Source organism: Ailuropoda melanoleuca, chromosome 13 (genome assembly GCF_002007445.2).
Source record: "Ailuropoda melanoleuca isolate Jingjing chromosome 13, ASM200744v2, whole genome shotgun sequence".
Taxonomy (NCBI): Eukaryota; Metazoa; Chordata; class Mammalia; order Carnivora; family Ursidae; genus Ailuropoda; species Ailuropoda melanoleuca.
The window spans coordinates 10,779,797-10,800,553 of record NC_048230.1 but is presented as its reverse complement, the minus strand read 5'-3'; positions in this window follow the sequence as shown (position 1 = coordinate 10,800,553).

The window sequence follows — 20,757 nt, the reverse complement described above, 5'->3', positions numbered from 1 at the left end:
ACTAATGACTCCAGAGTCTCTCCTCTTTCCAGCATGCTTCCTAAGGCCCCCAACTTCATTAGGCTCTCTTCACCTGACTGATGACCAGAGAGCTGAACTGAAGTCATTGTGGGCAGGAGACTGGGATTGGGGATGCAGGAAGGTGGGTCAGTCTTTGACCATGAATCCTGAAGGAGAATTGGGGTCTTCACATGGAGATTGATGGCAGGAAAAGAAAGAAAGACAGAGATCCTTACCATTAGCACACACAGTAGATATAGCACACGGTAGATATAGCAAATGAATGATTGATGGAAAGAATGGACCAAAGCCCTAAAGTAAAAATCAGTGTCTTTATTCAGGGTTGGGTGGTGGAGAATATCCAGATACTGAGAGAGAAGAATCAATCAATGTCCCAATGTGGGATCAATGTCTCAATCCAGAGTTGGATGGGAAAGGAGTCCACGTTCCCATGTAGGGATCAATACCTCAGTGAAGATTTGGTTGATCAGTGTAATCTGGTAATCAGGGTCCCCTGTGGGAATCAATGTCCCAATAGAGTTGGTTGAAAGGAATCAATGTCCTACCACAGGAATGGGTAAGGGAATCAACCTCCCAATGTCGAGATCAATGCCCCAATTCAGAGTTGGTTAAAGGGAATCAATGTCCCAGTATGGGGATCAATGGCAGGCGATGATACACAACAATGGGTGTGACAGTCAATGTCCTGATAGAGATCAATGATAGCCAAAGTCCCGCTATAGGAATGGATGGGGGTTCATTTCCCAGTGTGCACACCAGCTTGCCAATATGGAAAACAGTAGCGTCCCTATCCAAGCCGCCTAGGCTTTCCTAGGTGGCTTTTCCTTCTCTTATTTGATCTGAAGTTACAGTTCCCAGAACTCCCTGGCCCTTTCACCCTCCTGGCTAAGTCCTCCACTGCAGAAAAATTGGGGATGGGGTCAGTGTTCTGCCTGCAACTTGGCCCAGTCTGGTTACCCACAGCAGTTCTCCTTGGAGGACTCCTGTTCCCTAACCTGTCTCCAGAGCCAACTTGCAAGTACATCCAGGGAATTCCAGCCCAGAAGAGGATTATTTCGCCGCAGGGAAACCAGGCCTTGGGCTTCCCAGGGCTGAGCCAAAACCCATAGTGGGTGAGACGCAGTCACAGCCAGTTGGTTCTGGCCTCATTGGTCTGACGTGTGTTGGAAAACCAGTTATCCATGTTATTTAACGTTATATCTGTCATTTGAATGATTGCTTCCCCCATTTTACAGATGAGAAAAGTGAGGCCACAGAGAAGTGGCAGAGATAGAACCAGAAGCCTGATTTCCTATCTGCCAGCTCAGCCCTTTTCCAGCTGCGTTAGGGTGATGGGACAGGTCCCCCATCCCTGGCCAAAACCACTACCCCTGCCATAAGTGGGCTCTGGGAGTTTATCACACAATTTGGGTAAAGGAGTTGAAAGCATCCCCCCTCCAGACCTTCACTTTCCTGCATCTTCCCCATCACCCTCCAATTCCCAAAAGCTGGGGGGCAGGTTGAAGGCCCCTGTTGCTTTTCCAAGTTGGAGATGGAGCCAGAGGGTGAGATGGGTAAGCCGCCCAGCCTCAGCCGCCGCAGGGGCTTAAGGGGAGGGTGTGATTTTTCTCTCACTCAGACAAAAGCCAGGCCGTGGCATCTGTCGGCCGACTCTTGTGTCTCGCAGCTGCTCAACAGTCAGACCCAAGGCAGGTGCCAGTTTGGGGAGGGAGGGGACACGGACGCAGGCACTCACACCCCACTTCCTCCTCTCCCACACACCCCTGCACATGCAATGCCTCCTGTTGCCCATCCCACCCTAGGAAGCCCACCCTGCACCTCTAAGACCCAGGGCTTTGGGGACAGGACCCCCGTCCCACATGGCCCCCTGCCCTTCCCCCCTGTATGTGTCCTGCCAAGCTTGCTGCCAGTGCCCTTGGGCACCTTTGCCCAGCCAAGGAGGAGCTAGGAGGAGGGGGTGTCTGGCAGGAGACGGGACCCTTGTGCCTGATGGGATGTCTCTCACTTAAGCTTCTCTTACTGGGGCCAGAGGGCTTCCCGGAGACCTCCTAGGAGCCTGGAGCCTCCAGTTCTTCAGACCCGGAGGCCAGATATACGGGCTCACAGAGATGGGCAGACACTGATGGTAGGGGGAGAGAGGGAGAGCGTGGCATATTGCCAGACTAAGCAAAAAGAGCAGGGAGTTGTGTGTGTCCGCACATGTAGGAGTCACCCCCGTGAGAACACACCCAGACAAACACGCGGGCGTGTTCATGCACACGTTTGCACCCATACACACGCGTGTGCGTGCACACACAGAGCCATGTGACAAGTTGGAAAAGTGTGTCAAATGCCCAAACACTCAGAACTCTGCGCTCTCCATGTTTGCAAAAACATTGATTTATTTGTGTACTTACTTATTTAAACTGTGTTATCACCCACACCCCCTCTGGAAAGAAAAATGTTAAGGCAGCTGAGACACCTCCATTTAGGCAACTAATTGTAAAATCTATTTTATTGTCCACATATTTTTTTTTTAATTCTCTGGGCAGAGGAGAGTGTGGTAAGGGCAGTGGGAAGGGGGGTGGTGAAGGGTTGCCCTATTAAGAAGATGATACAGGAGGAGAAGAATATTTCCGTGAAAGCTGCTTGGAGGGGGAAAACATGTATAAATTTTATACGGAGATGCTTCTGGGCCCCTCCCTGGTGCAGCCCTCTTGACCTCTTCCTCCCCACTCCCAATCTCCCGGCCGCCTCCCTGTTCTCCTCCCTGCCTGCCCAGGCCTCTCCTTCCTCCCCCCCTTCCCCTCTCCCTCCCATGCAGCCCCACCCCTCCCCAGGGCCCCCTCCTCAGATGCAATCCCCCTGCTGTAATTTCTGGGGGAATTGCTTCATCTCGGGTGCAGATATATTTGTGTCAAGGTGCAGCTGCACAGATAGCCTTCCTCTATGCATAGTAAGAGGGTTTCAGAGAGAGAGGTTGTGCCCAGAGCAAGGCCTTATCAGAGCAAGCTGCCTGCCATTTATCTGATTCCCCATCAAATAGGAAAACGGGCCTCAGGCTGCTGCTTCCACTTTCCTTGGGAAAGCCATGGGGAGGAATAATAATTTACTCCAATCTTTTTGTTTCCAGCGCTCACCTTCAGCCCGACACAGCCCAGGGTCTCTCTGGCACCCCCTGCACCCAGCAGCACCAGCTTGGGAGCCCGCGGTTGGGCCCCTGCCCCCAAGGGCCTGCCTCGGGACACCCCCCAGAAATGCCCTTGCTGGTTGAGTGGACCTTCATAATGGATTGGCACAAGCTGGAGAAGATACCCTTTGGCATCAGGGAGTGTAGACACAAGGGGCAGAGAGGCGGGGACCCGGCGGGGAGTGGGGGAGGCTTGGCCTGGCTGCGGGGGGCCTGGCTCCCTTCCCAGCCCCCACACATATGCAGATCCCCCACGAACACTCACTGTGTGTGTGTGCGTACACGTGCAGGTGTCAGACTTGACCCTTCGAGCATCCCCGTAGGAAGACCTATCGACGCCTTCATCTGTGCGTGTCTGTCCATCTGGTTGTCTGTGTCTGGGGTGGAGAGGCCGGGAAGACCGAGGGCAGTTTCTGTTCTATGTCACAGACTCTGACCTCCCACCTCAGTTCACAACTCCAATAGCCAAGAACAAGCCCAAGACAGGATGACAGGGGCTGCCAGCAAGGGGGTGGGAAGGGGGCGAGGGAGGGGTCCGAGCTGGGCCCGGCGGCAGTCCTCGCGCCTCACCCTCCCTGGCCGAGCTTCTCCGGGGGCAGCAGGCAGCCATCTGGTGCAGGAGCTGCAGAGAGGTGGGCAGTGGGCTGGGGGCCTCTCCCCATAGGCCAGCCATAAATCACAGTTATGTGGCCAGGGGGCAGGGGGTGGGCGGGGGCGGGGGCAGCCACAGCAGCACACGTGGGACAGGGCAGAGAGGCCAGGGTCAGGTGCAGCTGTAAATTGTCACCTAAATGCTTGCAAGCGAAGGCTAATCAGGGCGCTGTGACAGGACGCACCTGGCCCTACCCAGCCCCAGTGGTTGGCACGCTTCTCTCCGGGTAAGCATGTACACACTCAGATACGAAAACACACCTGGACACGTTCCACACGCAGAGGTGTGCACGCAAAGGTGTCACACCTGTACCTGGAATCACAAAGGTGCACGCACACACCAAACTTATTGCGGCCATGTGTGTATGTACACACGCACTCACACACACACATGCACACACACAGCCAGGCAGCTCTGCACCCACTCATAGTCATTCAGGCTCAGGGACACAAAGATCTAGCTGATACGCCTCAACACAGGCACGCACAGGGCGTGCGCAGCGGCGGGCAGCTAGACAGCACAGAGAACAGGTACACCTGGGAGGGCAAGCCCCCCTCAGGAAAGACATGGGAGAGAAAAGACAGAGACATGCCTCGTGGGGCCATGCCACTCCAGCCCCCGACCCCGGTGCCTGGATTTTCCTCCCAGCCTTCACCCCTTCTTTGGAAGTTCGGCCCTCATCTGTGAAGAGCTCACGCCCTAGTTTGTGCTCTCCCTGCACGCATCTGGCAGCATTTACTAAGCACCCCCTCCATGTCAGCTGGAGCCCACGGTGCTGGGCTCTGGTGATAGGATCCCCGCCTTCAAGCTAAAAACCCAGCAGAGAAGCGGGATGAATGGAGAGACAGGGACAGTACTTGGGGATTCTTGCTATAAGAGAGGCCAGCCCTGGGTAGTGGGGGCACGGAGCAGGGGGCATCCAATGCAGTGTGGAGTGGGGGAAGGAAGGCTTTCTGGAGGAAGCCGAGTCCCAGCTGAGGCTTGATGACAAGGAGGAGCCGGCCAGGGAGAGGAGTGCAGCGGAAGAAGGGATGTGTCCCACTCCCCGCCAGAGAGTGGCAATGGCAGTGGGTGAGTGCTGGAGGGGACAGAGTGGGCCCTTGACCATGTGGTGGGGCACCCCCGAAGGCATGCTCTCTGGAGCCTTAATGCCAGCAGTGAGACCTATTGCCCTCCATCACCTGGACCCAGGAGAGAGCTAAAAGCTGGACCCAGCCTCCCCAGCAGGTACCACAGTCAATGTGTGTGCAGGAGAAGGGTGAAGGGGCTCACAAGGAGGACAGAGGGCAATGCCTGCCAAGCCCGAGGACGAGGACACCGAGCCCTGAGCCCTGCGTCTGGCTCTCCTTGCTAGGGCCTCCTGGTTCTACTCAGATTCATTCTCCACTGTGGAGGCTTTTCAGACCTGCTCAGTGTCGCTCAGCGGGTTCTGTGGAGCCCTTCCTAGGACCGGGGTGATACAGACAGAGGTTGAAAAGCAGGGCTCTGGAACCTCCCATTCTCAATCTAACCAATTATCTGCTTACCCTGTTAGACTCCCAAACAGAACCTCATTTGAACAAAGGACTCCAGGTGTGAAGACAGTTAATCCCTAGGGCAAAGTCCAAAGTCAGCTTGGCACTGGAGAGACCCTCCCCAACCTCTCCCTGCCCCGCCTCACTCCTCAGATGCAGCCTCCTGGCCACCCGGCCCCCAGCCCGCCACGCCTCTGTACTCCTCCTTCCTCAACCAGCAACGCCACACATACCAGCTCTGGCCTCTCTCGTCCAGCCACACTTCAACCCACCATTTTTAACTTCAAACATTCCTTGAGTGCCGGCAACACAGCAATAGACATGTGATCTCGTTTCATCTCCTTTATAAAATTCCGCAAAGTGGAGCCTCATTTTACAAGTGAGGAAACAGCTTAATTGATCAGCTCAAGGTCACTGTCACCTTGAGAAAGCTAAGGGAAAGGTCATTCTAGGTCCAACTTTGGCCTCCAGGCACAGGATTCATGCCCCTCTCTTCCCACCCACGCCTTCTGCCCTCGGTCTTACACCAAGACCACAGCAGGAAAAAATGGCTTTCCTGGGGTCAGTGGCCAGGAAAGGAAGAGGAAGAAGAGGACCCAGGCATCCTCAGAAGCAGAGAGGAGGGCAGGCAGGGGGTGCTTGTGGGTCACATGCTCGTAAGTGGAGGCTATGGCTGGTTACATCTTCAGGTGTGTCTTGTCTCCCTCCTTGATGGGGTGGCCTCCTGAGGGCATCAGTGCCTTGGGGCAGCAGAACAGGGGAGAAGAGAGCAGAAGCTCTGGGCTCTGGGCCATGCTTCTGAACTTCTTAGAGCCTCAGTTTTCTCCGTCTCCTAAATGGGGACGATAGTGTCTGCCCAAGATTGTAGAGAGAATTAAATGTAACCGCACCAGGAGCCTGCACAAGGTAGATCTTCCCCAAATGCCAGCAGCTTCCTGCCACCCCAAAATCACGGGGTGGGCTCCATGCTGACTGATGGATGGATGTGACCAGAGGGGCAGAACCACATCCCAGGATTGCTGGGACTATAAAGGGCCTCTGGTCTGGGCCTGGCTTGCAGGTGACATGGTGGGGTGAGAGGGCGGTAGCTCCTTTTTCCTCTTCCTTCCCCACTGGCTATCCTCTCTTGCTCCGGGAGGGTACCAGGCCCCTTAGGTTGAAGCAGATAAAGAAGATCCAGAACTTCGGGGCAGCCCTTTTCTGGAGGAGCTCATCTGGTTAAGTGTCTGTCCCCCTGTGTCAGACTATTCCTCTGCCCACCCACAGCCATACAGAGGCCTGTGCGCCCCCTCACGGATCACCGGGAGCGGGACCAGTGCTCCCCATCACCAACACAGACAGCTACCTGATCCACGCTGGCAGGCAAAGGAGGGAGCAGTCCATATGGATTAGAAGGAAGGGCCTCCCCTGGCCTGGGGCCTGGGACCTGGGGGCCTGGAGCCCCCACTGATCCGCTTCTCTGCCAAAGAAGCCAGCTCGGCCAGCAGCCAGTGGGCACCCAGGTGGGGGCCACAGCCCCAGTCTACCGCCTCACCCCGCCACAGAGCCCTGAAGGGTTAAGGGCACCGAGTGGGCAGAGGTGTGTAGTGAGGGAAAGGAAGGCAAGGAGGGGTGGGGGAGCGGAGGGGCGGGCAGCTCAGCTTCAAGCCCAACTGGCTTCACATGCCCCCAGCCCAGGGAGTTTTCTTGTGGTGAGAAAATGGTCAGCAGCTTGTCACAGTCCACTGACTCCAAACAGCTCTCTGGAAACATTGTTGAATTTAAATCCAAACACAGAGATATCCACATACATGCCTGTCACTCCTCCTGCCCCTTCCTCAAACACAGTTATCTCATGGCTACATACACACTGTGTGATTCAATTCCATCCCAAAGCATTTATTGAGTGCCTGTATGTGCCAGGCACTGCAACGACAAACAGCTTCAAGCCCTAAAGGAACATTAAGAGGAGGGACAAATGTGGAAAGAGGTCATTATAGGGCAGGGGAACAGGTGCACTTACAGGAGTACAAGCTAGGTACAGAGGAAACAGCAATTAACTCCAGGGTCAAAGGAGGGCACTTTCTCAGCAGGGTTTTTAAGGGTGAATAGGAGTTTGCCAAGTGGACAGAAGGGCAAAGAGATCGTCATGATTGCCTGCCTCCTGCCATCTCTGGCCACACACTGCACTTCTCGTTGTTTTGCTAGTTACGCACTTCCGTTAGGAGTTTCTATTACCCCAGCACTCTCTGTGCTGTTCCAATGGCCTGAAATGTTCTTCCTCTCCTTCCCATGACTGTTCTTTATTCAACCTTTGAGCCTTGCCTGAAAGAACTATCCCTTCCTCTGGGAGAGCTATAGCCCCCTTCCAGATGCTGCCATAGTATCCTATGTCTCCCCTTCCCTAGTTCGCAACACACGGCGTTCACTTGTTCGCTCCATGAGGGCAAGGACTTGTGGTCCCTATAGCATCAGAGATGGTGCCTGAAACGTTTCAGGAGCTCATTGGATGGGTGGGTGGATTGATAATATGGATGGATGGATGGATGGATGGATGGATGGATGGATGGATGGACGGACGGAGGGACGGATGGACGAATGATTTGTTCCGGGAGCTACAAGTAAATGAGAATGTAGGGCCGCAGGGGTGTGTAGAGTACAAAGGCTGAGGTGATGGTGGGGGAATCATGGGAGGTGGAAGGGAAGAGGCTGGCAGGAGTGAGAATGTGGAAGGCCTTGTGGCCCACGCCTAGTGCACATCAGCACACAGAGAGAATTCTAGAACGTGATCAGTACAAGACCCCCTTGAGATAATATAGTCCTAACCTTCATTTGACAAAGGAAGGAGCTGAGGTCCAGAGAAGCGGGGCTTACTGCAAACCACCCAGAGGATAAATCAATGGTTCTGCTGGGGTTATACCCCTGGGCGTGATCTCCTGGTCCAGGGCGCACTCAGTCTCTTATACCCCTGGAGGGGTCAGGAGGTGATGAGGCCACTCAGGGCCACTGCTGAAGGACAGGTACTGAGTGCATGCACACAGCGCCCGGACCCATCGGAGCAATCAACTGAAACCCACGTGCGTCTCACTTAATCCCAAGGGTGGGTGAATGGCCTGTGTCACTGGGAAGGGCTGGTGTGGCTGCCTCGGGGTGCAGCTAGATTCAGGCACTCAAGCAGTCTCACCCAGCCTTTCCCCTCTGCTTATCCCTAGGTGCTGACCACATGCTCACCTCCTCCTGACAGGCTTCCTCCATGTCGGAGCAGGGGAGGTGGGTAGGAAGGGGCTAGCATGGGCCTGCAGAACTGGTAAGGGAGGGAGGGGGGATTCTGGCCTCTCTCTGCGTCTGCATGGAAAACCCCAGCTCAATGTTCTGACGGTTTCTGCTCAGGTCCGATCCCTGGGGTCAGAAGGTGGGGGCAGTATGGTTGAGTAAGTCTGGACCTCACGTCCATGTCGGGGAGCATCCAGTGACGTGGAAAGGAGGGGGCTGAACTCCAAAGGCGAGGGGTGCTGTTACCAGTAGAACAGGGAAGGGATGCTGAACAGTTGAAACTGACAGATGGCCACAGCAGTACGGCCACAGGACTGGAGAGCTGGGGCCTATTAGAAAGAGTACTTAGAAATAATAATAACAACGACAAGAGTACTAATAGTTTCGAGTAAGCCATGCGAGTATTCTATGTACATTGTCTCATTTACACCTAGAATCAGAAGATTCAGGTTTGAGTCCCGACTCTGCAATATACCAGCCCGGGGGCCCATCACTGAACCCTCTGACCCTATTTCTCCGTCTCTGAATGGGGAAGAACCTAGCCCCTCTTCCACGAGCTGTTGGGGGCTTCTCTGTCAACTGGGAATGACAGAGAGGTCGGAGAAGTTCACAGACCTGTTTGTTCACTGATTCCAAGCGGAGACGAGGAACAGGGAGATGCTTGGAGCGAACCAGAAGGTGTTCAAGGCCAAGGAAGCAGCAGGCTGGCTTCCAGTCTGACTTGGCAGCAGGAACAGACCCGCCTGGGCACAGGAAGCCCTGGGACCCGCCCCCTCTGGCCTGGCCACTCTCCCCGCCCCCCTCCGGAAAAGGGGGTGAAAAGAGGAGTTAATGGATTACAGGGCCAGGCAGGAAGAAGAGAGGATTTTTCATCTTAAAATGTTCTGAAATAATTCATATTTGCTTTGCAGGATGGCATTGTGTGCTTGTCAGCACTGTAATAACTTCTGGGCCTTTATTTATTGTTTTTCCTTAATGATTTCGTGTTGCTCTGGTGTGGAGAATTTGCAGTGTCTTGTAACACATAATGGCAGAGAAGGCCCAGGCCGGGGCAGGCCCTGGTGGGAGGGGGTCATCCCCCCCTCCAGCTCCTACCCCTCCCTCTGGAAGTGTCAGAGCCCCGGGCAGGAGACAGCCACGGTCAAGATCTGTGGAGGGTGCTTTATCCGGGAGGGCCCATTCTCAAACACCCCGTGGAGCTGATCCTGTAATCCCATTCTACAGAAGTGAAAACTGAGCTTTGGAGAGATGGCGAGACTTGCCACCTGACTTTGCGAGGACAGGCTAGGATTCACACACCTGGCCGGTCAGCCGGTGGGGCACGCCACGCTTGATCTCGCCGTTGTCAGTTTGAGCCCCATGTTGAGGGCAGAGATTCCTTAAAAATAAAATATTTAAAAATAGTAATACTAAAATAAACCTTCTGGGTACTGGTGGGTCTTCAACTGCGGTATGCATAGGAATCGCCTGGGGGAATTTCTAAAATACAGGTTCCTAGGGCCCAGCTCTAGAGATGGGGCTTGAGCAGATCTCACGTGGGGCCAGAGCCTCTGTATTTACCCAGCTGCCCAGATGAATCAGCCGCGCTGGGGGCTCAACTGGTGGCTGAGGCCGCTCTGGTCACACACTTGGCCCCTGTCCTCAAGAGTTGTGGTTCCACAATCGGCCAGCCACTCCTGTCTGCCTGTCGTTCTCTATCCTGTATGGCTGAGGGCTTGGACTCCCCACCAGACCTCTAGCCCCTTCAGTGAAGCCAGGAAAGGAAGGGGAGGGGAGGGAGGAGAGGCTTTCTTGGTTGCCATGGTGATTCTCCACCTCCCAGTCCGTGGGGGGAGGCAGTTTCATTGTGAGCCTCCAGCCAAGGCCTGGAGGGAAGCAAGCTGTCCTGGGCAGGGAGGAGGCAGAGGGGTGGAAAGAAGACTCTAGTCGCTGGGGAGAGAGGAAGAAGGGAAGGAGGGGTGGGGAGCAGGGTTGGGGACCCTGAGCCCAGGGCAGCCGGAGCAGAGAGCCAGCCCCTCCAGATGCTGGGGCCGCCAGCCTTCCGCCAGGGGGTGGGGAGGGGTGTGTGCAGGAGCTGAGGCTGACAGGGCCTGATGCTTCCTGAGCCCAGAGCTGGCAGGAGCCTCCGGGCAGGTGGTGGCAGAGATGCAGGGACGGACGAGACAGCCAGAGGCTGGCACAGACCAGAGTCAGAGCCCCAGCGCGGGGAAAGACCAGGGCTCTGAAAGCAAAGAGGAGATACGGAAAAATAAAACCAAGTGGCAGAACCCTTCGCAGACCCCGATTGCAGCCCACTCCCACCCCTAGCTGGGCCAGGGCTGGCACAGCCTGGGATCCCAGCCTGCTGGGCTGGGCTGGGCCGGGCCAGGCTGGCAAGCCGGATGGCACGGGCTGTGGCAGAGGCAGATGGAGCGAGGAGGGGGCCTGACCCCCAGCCCACCAGGGAATAGCTGGGATTGTCTGTTCTTTGGAGCCCTCCCTTGCCCCCCACCTCCAAGCCTCCCGCCTCTGGGAGCATGGCTAGGGAAACGGGAAAGAAAGAAGCCACATTTCAGAGCCAGCGTCTCTACCTCCTCCTGCTCCCTTTGGCTTTCTCTCCCTGCCTATGGCATGCACGGCCTGCTCCCAGCCTGGCTCTGGCAAAGACCAGGATGCCGGGCATGCGGAGGGAGCGCAATGTGGCGGAGAGGGAGGAGGGGGGACAGAAGCTGGAAGGTGAGGAAAGAGGCCCGGTGGGTGCTACGCCCCTCACCACCATTTGCTCAGGCAGCCTTTACTTTGTGCCAGGCTCCACGGAGCATTTGACTTGCATTCACTCAGTCCTCACGATAGTCCTGGTAAGCGGTGCTGTTCTCAGCCCCACATTACAGAGGAGCAACTGAGGCAGGGACAGGTGGAAGGACCGCCCAAGATCATGAGCTGGGAATTGGCAGAGGGAGGGTTCAACCCAGGAGAGGTTCAAGTTCATGCTTTGCCCCCTCACTCTCCTGCCTTTTACCCCTCCCCCCACATTTTTCATCCTTACATGTCTTTTTCCTTTTTTGCTCTGTCTTTTCTCAGCATCTCTCTACCCAGCCTTTATTGCCTCTGACAGCACGTTCTAGTCTACCCAGGTCACCACACCAGCACTACTGTATGAATGGCCATATGCAAACATGTACACGTGTGATTTCGTGGACAGTCACAGGGACACTCACATGTGGGACCACTGGGGGGGTCCACAGGCATGTGAGCGGATGTGCACACCTCTTCACGATATGCACACACATCCATGTGTCTGTGTACACGCACACAGTCCGTTCACATGTGTATCCACCATATACACCACACCCCGGGTAGGCCTCGAGCGATCTCACCAACAGAGTGTTAACGGTGGCAAAACAATCCCAAACAATGGTTGAGCCAAAAAAAATCTGTTTGGCTTTTCAATAAAGGGCTGCTTGGCATATGGGGTTTTTGGCAATACATTTACCTTTCTAGGTTTAGCTCGGGCTGATGTGACTTCCTGAATGTCTGGGGCTTGGCAGGCCCAGGTTCTGGGTAATCAGCCCTGGAGAACCTACCAGATGCCAGGCCCACAGCAAGGCCCCCAGAGTGACGCGTGAGGCAGGTGTTGCCCTTCCCCTATCATAGGTGAGAGCCCTGACTCTCATCGACTTGCCGTTTGTGTGGTCACACAACCAGAGTGAGGACTCGAACCCCAGGTCGGCCTGAGGGTCTGTAAAGCTTGAGTGCCTGCAGGTGGGTTGGTGAGCCAGACATGTGACTTCCCAGGTGTGCCTCATCCGTCTGGAATGTGGCTGCCTCACCGTCTGGTCACGTCTGGGCCCCTCTTCTGCGGCCAGGCTGGTGGGCGTGGATGGGCTGCCGTGGGCGCATGCTGAGCCACTCTCCAGAAGGCCCCACACAGGCTGTGCGCAAGTAGGTCTGCTAAAGTCTTTTCCCCGGTGATGATGAGGATGATAATGATGGCTCAGGTGATACAAAGACTAGACAGACTTACCCGCCACCTAGATAGGCCTGTGCATTCCTTCAGCATTTCTTGAATACCTGTTATGTGCCTGACATTTCCCGGGGCTCTGAGGACAGTACAAACAGGAATCAAACTTGAACTCTGCTTCCTTCCAATAGCTTAGGAGAACAGTTTTCAGGTATGGAAACAGCTTCACTATAAGGTTCAAAGAAACCTACGTGCTGTAAGAGAGCTGCAGATGAAAAGTGAGAGATCATTTCCAGCTTGAGGCATCAAGGACGCCCTCCTGGAGGAAGTGTGATGAGTCTTAAAGAGTGGGGATGACTTGCAGCAGTGGAGGAGAGGGGTTCTCCACGTCCCACGAAGCACAGTCCAAGGCACAGGTGGGATATCGGCAGGTGGGAGAGCAAGTAGCTCCATTTTGCTGTGGCAGAGACCGTGAGAAGGGGGTGGTGGGGGGTGGATTGGGGTCAGATGACAGGAGATCCTGAGACTCGGGATAGGGAGTTTGGACATTATAGACAATAGGGAGCCGTGAGAGATTATTGAGCCGGGGGCGGGGGGGGGGGGGGCCTCAGGCGCAGACGCATAAGTGGATATCCCCAGAGATGTGCAGATATGTGCGTATGCAAGTGGACGGGCCCAAAAGCACACGGTTAATTCCTGAGCCCAACTCCTTTTATTTATTTATTTTTTAAAAGATTTTATTTATTTGAGAGAGAAAGATAGCAAGAGGGGAGGAGAGGGAGAAACAGGCTCCCCACTGAGCAGGGAGCCCAACGCGGAGCCTGATTCCAGGACCCTGGAGTCATGGCTTGAGCTGAAGGCAGACGCTTAACCCACCGAGCCACCCAGGCGCCCCCCACCCCCAGCTCCTTTAAATTGTGAATTGTATTTGTTTATTTGAGTAGGTAGTACATTCACGTGACCTACAGTTCAAAGGGATCTAAGAGAATACACTGAAAAGTAAAGCTACTCCCAACACCGTCCTCCATGACCCCAGTTACTCTACTGAGAAGCAAGCACGGTGGTCACTTTGGAAGCTTCCTTCCAGAGATTTCTATATATAGACAAGCAAATATCTAGATGTGCTCTTATTACACACATTTTTCTGCACCCTGCTTTTCTCACTTAATGAGATTAATCTCTTGGAGATCTTTCCACATTGGTACATGGAGAGCGGCCCCGATCTTCATAACACCAGGGTACTATTCCATGACAGTTGTTGGACACCTACATTATTTCCAGGTTTTGGCTCTTACCAAAAATTTTGCAATAAATAACCTTGAATACATGTCATTTTCCATTTTTATTCATTCATTCAATAGACATTTTTTGAGTACCTACCATGTCCTGGGCAGCAATCCAGTTGGCAGAGAGAGAGAGCAGTGAACAATCAAATGTTTCTGCCCTCATCGAACACACCTTCTGATGTATCTGCAGGATACATTCCCAGAGGTGGAATCCCAAATCAAAATGTCTCTGCATGTTTAACTTTTAGTAGATAAAGCCACATTTTCCCCAGAGAGGTTGTCCCAGTGTACCCCTGCATTGCAGGAGAGTGTGTTTTCTCACCCTTTACCGACAAAACGTTATCACACTTTTTGATCTTTGCCATAAGATGACAGGTTAAAAATTTGCATTTCTCTTATGGTGAATGAAGTTAAACATCTTTTCGTATATTTAGGAACAATTTTCAGGTCCTTTTCTGTCAATTTCCTGCTATCCTTTGCTCCTATTTCTTTTAGGTTATAGATCTTTCTCATATCAATTTGTGGATTCTCTTTATCTATTAAGGAAATTAGCCCATGATATGAGTTACAAATAATTTTTCCCTAGCTTATCATTTGATCATTTGTGTTTAGACTTTGTTTATGGTAGGGTTTTTTTGGGCAGTCTTTTTTTTTCCCTTTTTTTTTTTTTTTTTTTTGAGAGAGGGATNTCGGGGGAGAGAGAGAGAGTGCAAACAGGGGGGGAGGGGCAGAGGGAGAGACAGAATCCCAAGCAGGATCCATGCTCAGCACAGAGCCCGACTTGGGGCTCGATCTCATGACCCCAAGATTATAACCTGAGCTGAAATTAAGAGTTGGACACAACCCACTGAGCCACCCAGGTGCCCCGTGGCAGACTTTTTTTTTTAATGTAAAAAAGAATTTCAGAAGAATTTTGCTTATTCCCAGCTTTGTCTCCCACGGCGAAATGTTTGCTAGGGTGGAGATATGGGTCCCCATAACTTGATTTTGGATTCCAACCTGGATTCTTAATAGAAGCACAGGTTCTAGGCAAAGGAAGGTGAGAGTCCTATCCTGTTCTGATGCCCCATCTCAAAAGGTCTTTGGACAAAGGGGAATAAGTTCAGAGGAGGATAACATAGAGGGTGAATAGGCTTGAAATTAAGTCACATGAGGGATGGTGATGGGACTGTGTCTTTGGGCCGGAAGCAGATCATCACCTATGCGTATCATCTTGGGCACCGGGCCTGGCCTCGAGATGCAGAACCAGGCCCTGTAATGGAAGCCAGGGCAGCCAAGTGTCAGATAATGGGGCGCTCCTCTAAGGCAGAGCTGTCTGAAAAAAGAATGGCCTACGTTGTGAGGAAGGGAGCTTCGGCATCAGAGATGTACAAATCAGAACTGGGTGACCACCTACTGGAGATGCCAGGGGTTAAAGCAGATGTCTGTCAAAACTTCTTCTCATCCTAAGAGCCCGTAATTCTCCACACCACAAGGAATCTTAAAATTCCCATTTTACAGATGAAAAAAGGGAGGTGGGAAACTAATGTGCAGTGAGCACCTGCTTTGTCTCAGACATTTTGACACATACAACCTGATTTTAAAGGATAAGGACCAGAGAGGTTGAGCGATTCACTTATGGCTACACAGCAATCTATAGGCAGAGCCTGAACTGGAACCTTGTTCCCCAGTTTCCAGATCAGGGCTCTCTCTCCTGAACCATCTGTTCCTGTTCAATAACTAAACACATGTTTATTGCATGTCTATTGCATCCCGCCTCTGAACTGACACTAATGTGGTCAATCGGAGCACATATGCAAGCTGTTAGCAAAGGCACAGGATCTTTGCCCCGCTAAAGGTCACTGCCTAGTGGGCAAGTACAGTTATCATCTCTGCATTACCTGGCTCAGTGTGAATGGCGCCCTCTGGAGTTGTGCAACGTGGTAGCCCTAAATAGCCCTATAATGAAATATGAGACAGTTTGTAAGTGCAGTAATAAAAATGCATACAGGGACGCCTGGGTGGCTCAGTCGGTGAAGTGGCTGCCTTCAGCTCAGGTCATGACCCAGGGTCCTGGGACCGAGTTCCACATCGGGCTCCCTGCTCAGCAAGAAGCCTGCTTCTCCCTCTCACTCTGCGTGCTGCTCCCCCTGCTTGTGCGCGATCTCTCTCTCTGGCAGACAAATAAAATCTTCTTTAAAAAATGCATACAAAGTGCTATGGGAATACAGAAGGAATGATTAATTCTACGAGGGAAGGGAATTCAGGAAAGCTGCCCAGAGGAGGTGATATTGGAGCAGGACCTTGAAGGTTATGTAAAAGAACAAAGAGCAAAAGAGAATAATTTCTATATTCATTCCACACACATTTATTGAGCAGCTCCAGGTTGCCAGGAAGAGATGAGTAATTCACAGTCCAGTAGTGGAGACGGACAAATCACCAATAAATTGCCATAGAGTATAAGCACCATAGTGGAAACATGCTCACGGTACAAAAGGAAAGATAGTCCCTTCTGAAATAAAGTCAGGGGGTTGAGGGCAGTCTGGGAAGGCTCGTGGAGAAGCGAGGACTGAAACTGCAGGAAGGGAAATTGAAAACTTCCAGGCTTGGGGGTGCCTGGGTGGCTCAGTCGATTAAGCATCCGGCTCCTGTTTTTGGCTCAAGTCATGATCTCAGGATCATGAGATCGAGCCCCATGTTGGGGCTCCACACTGAGCTTGGAGGCTGCTTAAGATTCTCTCTCTCTCTCTCTCTCTCTCTCTGTCCCTCCTCCCCCACCTCACGTGTGCACATATGCTCTCGCTCTCTCTAAACAAAAAAAAAAAGGAAAAAAAAAGATAATTTCTAGGCTGATGATAAGGGAGTTGGGAGTGAGGGAAAGGTGTTCCAAGCAAAGAAATGGCATGTGCAAAGTTTCTGAGTCTTGAAAGATCATCCTGTCTTCAGATACCCGAAGCAGATCAGAAGGGCTTGAGTGTAAGATGCTGGGGTGGTGGGCAGCCAGGCAGGAGGTGGAACTGACATCCAGGCTTTCAGGCGGGACCTACCAGGTTTCCAGATGAATGGGGTGTTGGTGTGCACTAGGATTTAGCAGGCTTAGCAACCTTCTTTCAAAGCCGTGGCCCAGATTGAAAGCTGGAAGAGAGAAGTGTGAGCCATAAATCCCCACTTCCTCCTGCTGTGCTCAGACTCAGAGCCGGGAGTCTCCCCGGCTCTTCAGTCCCACCGCTGTGACCCGGCTAATCCAGCCTCCTGGCCCATCTGACACACGCTTCCACTTAACATTTTGTTAGCGACTCTATAAACGAGCTCTCCCTGACCTTCAATCCCTGGCTAATTGCTGGTTTCATGTACAAGACTAGCTTAATTTTACGTGATAATTACCTGAGAGTGGCAATACATATGGCATTGCATGTTGGAAATGTCAGGCCTGGGAAACTACCAAGTGGCCATAGTCAGGGGCAAAAGGAGGAGGCAGCTGGGTGGCGGGGGCCTTGGAGAGGCAGCCAGGGAACAAGGTCACGAGGAGGGAGAGGGAAGACTCCGGGTGCAGTCCGAGCTCTGGAGAACTGGGACCCCAGCCTGCAGTAGGGCCAGAACCCAGTGCTGGTCCAGTGACCCAGGGGCACAGGCCAGAGGAGCAGCTCGTGCAATGCTCAGTCACACACACACACACACACACACACACACACACGTCATGGACAAGCATGGACCGGATCAGAGGCACCACTCATCCACGCTCAGTCACCCACTCAACAGACGCCCACGGAACACCTACCGCGTGGCAGGCCATGTATGGGCACTTGCACTGCTTTCGAACCCCCACTCCCCTTTGAGGAGGTTGGAAACAGGTGAAGGCCATGTTTAGGTTGTCACAGTGACTTGGAGAAATGCTCCTGGTATTAAATAAGCAAGCCAGGAATGCAAAAAAGGCTGGCCGTCCCGTTCAATAAAGAATTGGCCCACCCCTCACACCCGGTGAGGAAGCCCCACAGCTGAGCCAGGGCCCCAGCCCTGAGGAAGCGGAGGGGCCCCCGCCTTCTTGGAGTTCACAGTCGGGGAAGTACGACCATGGCAGGGGGGTTGTGCGTGAGATATGAGTCAGGACGTTTAGCAGGTGAACTCACAAAGTCCAGGGTTCAGAAAAGACCTCCTTTAAAAAGTGCCATCTGGGGGCGCCTGGGTGGCTCAACCGTTAAGCCTCTGCGTTCGGGTCAGTTCATGATCCCAGGGTCCTGGGATTGAGCCCCGAATCAGGCTCCCTGCTTGGCAGGAAGCCTGCTTCTCCCGCTCCCTCTGCTTGTGTTCCGTCTCTCGCTGTGTCTCTCTCTGTCAAATAAATAAATAAATATTTTTTAAAAAAAAAGTGCCATCCGTGCCCCCAGTGTCTCCAGTTCCTGCCTAGAACGGTGCGTGGCATACCAAATGGTGTCTCCGTGCGTGTGTCTATACCACAGGCCCTGTGCCTGGGTGCACACATGCTCTACAGAGGGATGGACTGGGTTCCCTTTTTTCTCATCATCCCAGGGTACAGGGCAAGGCAGGTGGGCTCCAGGGCCCTGGGGTGGTGGGACAGGGGATTATAGACCAAGAAGGAGAAAGGGTGCCCCTGGCCAGCTGGAGGGGCCCTTCCACAGGGGGCACACGTGCACATCCACTCACATGCACACCCACTCACGTGCACACCCACTCACACACACACATGCCACTGGACAAAGCAAGAAGCACAGTCCCCAGATTAAGGCGAGTTCTAAAAACCCCTTTAGCCTCCTCACCCGTAGAATTGTGGACTCCTGAGCTGTGTTGGAGTAAATTACTTGCTTAATGAGATTTCAATTAACAAAAACAAATTAAAATCACTTTGGTAATTAAGCTGCTGTGAACCTTGCCAGCAGCTCTCCCTCAGACCTCAGATTCCATGGGGAGGGAGCTGGGAATGGGGGGTCCACTCAGCAATGCTGCTGAGACCGAAGCAGGGCCAGGAGCTCCCTGCCTTGGGGACAGCACCTGCGGAGCCACAGCTTCCTGGAGCCTTTCTACGGGCACCAAAAATGTGGGAGAAAGGGGCAGCACAGAGCAACCAAACTGCAGTTCGAATCATAGCCCTGCCACTTGGCTGTGTGAGCAAGGACACATAATTGACCTCTCTGAGCCTCAGTTCCCTCATCTGTGAAATGGGGATAATAATTGTGCCTGCATCATTGGGTTATTTAAGTGAATGAATGCATGTACCCCAAAGGCTTTTAATCCACTTTTCCCTGTGTGGGGGCAAGACCCTCACAGGGCAAGCTTTCCAACCTTGCATTTGCATTGTCCTGAATCCCAAACCACTCCCCCACCCCCAGGGCAGCCCTGTTTCTCTGTTCAGGTAAGGAAAGATCTACCACCGAGGCCCCTGGGATTCGGCAGGTTCTGCCCCATTTGGGCCCCCATCTCTCTCCATCAGAGCCAGTAGCCAGGATCTGGGGAGCTAGAGAGGCTTTTCTTCTCAGGTGGCCTGGAGAGTACTCCTTTCCTGGGGTTACAAAATCACCCACACTTCCCATATGAGAGGCCTGGAGAGTTCGTACAAGTTGTAGCCACATTGCACGGATGAGAAAAATTGGCTTCGGGATGGACCTGGGGTTGAAAGAGAAGGACAATTCTCAGTGCTGGCGGACAAGCACGTTTAGTCTCGTGAATTTTTAATAAACTTCCAATTTTAATTTTTGAGTCACTGTTTGCTAACTTCATTCAGAAGGACTGAAAGAGACACTTAAAATTTAAAAAGTATTATTCAAAATTCACAAAATTAAATAAATGCACAATAGATGTAATGATTGAAGTTTTAAGTGATTTCTTTGCTTTTTAAGGTTGGAACACGTATACTTTTGAAGCTATAACAGCAAAAACAGCATTAAGCTTTTTGGGATAGATATTCATGTTACATGTGTGCATTTGATATATGTAACATATTTTATTTATATATAAATGTAAGTGCACACACACACCCTCACCACAAATGTTGATTCCTCCGTGGTGGTTGAAATTAAAGATGGCTTTGTTGTATGTGTTCATTCATTTGTTCAACCGATTTTTTTCGTCCCATAGATTATTTAACGCAGTAGCAGCTTTTTTTGTGCCCATGAAGTACCACAGGGAACAAGCCAGCCTCAAACCCTGCTTTCAGGGAACTCATGACTTGTTGATGAAGACGGACATGGGACACAATGCAGCAAGGTGAATATTGCAGAAAAGGAAAAGCAGGGCCTTGGAAGCCTATCACAGAAAGGGCGATCTTGGTTGGGGGGGAGGGGTATCTGCAGTAAACATTTAATTTTTTTTAAATTGGACTAAAAATAATTTATATAGATATTTTAATGAATCCAAGAGTCCCATAGCTAGTTAGTAACAGACCTGAAAGTAGACTGAGAAGCCTTCTGGTTCCTGGGCATTTTTGTTTTAAATCTGACACCCAACCTCTGGATAATTTGAACAGCATCCCAGTCTTGAGGGAGAAACACCCTAAGATGGGCAAAGGAGATCTCTGACAGATGGTCCCACCATCCATGCGTCTGTCAGACCACGGAGGTAGCCCCATACGCACCTCAATGTCAGACAGAGGAGGTCGACATCAACAAAACTTTGTCAGATGGAGGAGAGTGTGTGTGTGTGTGTGTGTGTGTGTGTGCGCGCCAAACAGGACCAGGGCTGATGGGTGTCTCACCCTCTAGCATCTTTGAAGGAGGAGGCTAAACATTGGTTGGTCTCAGCAGCTGTACCCTCCCGGCTGGGCCAACCTCTAGTGTGCCCTTTCAACCCCCGGTGGGAGCCAGGCCCAGGGGCGAACTCCCACAGTCAGACTCTCTCACTCCCTGAGAAGTGCCAACCTCGCAGCCCTGACCCCTGCACACCCTCTGCCCTGGGGTGGGAGAGGACAGGGTCCCATCCTCCAAGCACCCAGC